The sequence below is a fragment of the Octopus bimaculoides genome, chromosome 1, assembly GCF_001194135.2.
Source record: "Octopus bimaculoides isolate UCB-OBI-ISO-001 chromosome 1, ASM119413v2, whole genome shotgun sequence".
Lineage (NCBI taxonomy): Eukaryota > Metazoa > Mollusca > Cephalopoda > Octopoda > Octopodidae > Octopus > Octopus bimaculoides.
The window spans coordinates 120,471,177-120,472,491 of NC_068981.1; the positions used below are offsets into that span (position 1 = coordinate 120,471,177).

At 34.1% G+C, this 1,315-nt stretch overlaps 1 protein-coding gene across 2 annotated transcripts in view; it reads right to left on the reverse strand.

Moving 5' to 3' along the window:
* The window catches only part of LOC106870854 (DNA mismatch repair protein Mlh1), a 209,173-nt gene that overhangs the window by 87,507 nt on the left and 120,351 nt on the right, over positions 1-1,315 (reverse strand). The window lies entirely within an intron of this gene.

Sequence of the window (1,315 nt, forward strand, 5' to 3'; positions counted from 1 at the left end):
GACAAAAGAGAAAACTGGAAAAGATACCTGAATGACTGTTTTATCATTTGGAAGGAGATCATTGATAAACTCTTGGACATCAAATTAACACTAAATGATATAAATAGTAACATTCAGTTCACAATGGAATATAACAAAGAACAGCTCCCATTTTTGGACATCATGATAAAAAAAGTCAACAATCAAATTATTACTGACATCTATCATAAACCAATGGACTCAAAACAATATCTCCTCTTTAGTTCATGCCACTCAAAACACATCAAAATAAATATCCCCTTTAATTTGGCAAAAAGGATTTGCACAATAGTGTCTGATAGAACTACTCAGGACCTTCGACTTCAAGACCTCAAAACAACACTAACTGAAAGACAATATCCACCCTCAGTTATAGACGAGGGAATTAAACGTGCCAAAAAATTAAACATAAAAACACTAAGGTCAACAAAGCATAACACCACACCTCATCTCAAAACACTAGTGTTTATATCAACCCACAACCCTAGAAGCAGTGAGGCATACAACACTATCATGCAAAATCTTCCTTTACTAACTGGTAATCCAAAAATGAACAACATCCTGAAAACACATAAACTCATCAAATGTAAAAAGCAACACAAATCGCTAAAGAGACTTCTAACAAATGTGAAGCTTTACAAAACAACCACAAAACTAATGGTTAAAAATGCGGACGCCCAAACTGTGGAACATGCCCCAACCTACTTGAAGGCTTGGATTTCCTTTTCAAACAAGGAGAGAGGTTCACAATTAAAACCAGTTTCAATTGTGCCCCTGAGAACCTAATTTATGTAATAACCTGCTTGGATTGTGAACAACACTATATTGGACAGAGGAGTATGACTTTGAGACAGAGAACCACTCTACATAAAGAGCAGATCTGGTTCCCACAATACAGACAAATTCCTCTAAGTGAACACATAAAGAAATGTGCCGGTCCATCAAACCAAATTTCACATGCAAACATACAATTTCTCAACAAGAATGTCTAAATAAACTTTTTTCATCCAAAAATACAGAATGCATCTAAATATACACGCACAACTAACTTTGATCTCTTAATTTAATCCTGTTTTTCTAACTCTATTCCCCCCCCTTTTTTTTCCTCTTCCCTCTTCCCCCCTTTCTTTCTGTTTGGATTTTGGCCATTAATATTATAGTTTTACCCATAAATAATACCACCCCACATTAATTTATATCTTATTTTAACTGGATATGTTTATCTTGTTCTAATTATTATTGTTCCCTATAGTTTTGAACTTAGTAGTTCAGTGCTTCATTGTATTATTCTATTTAT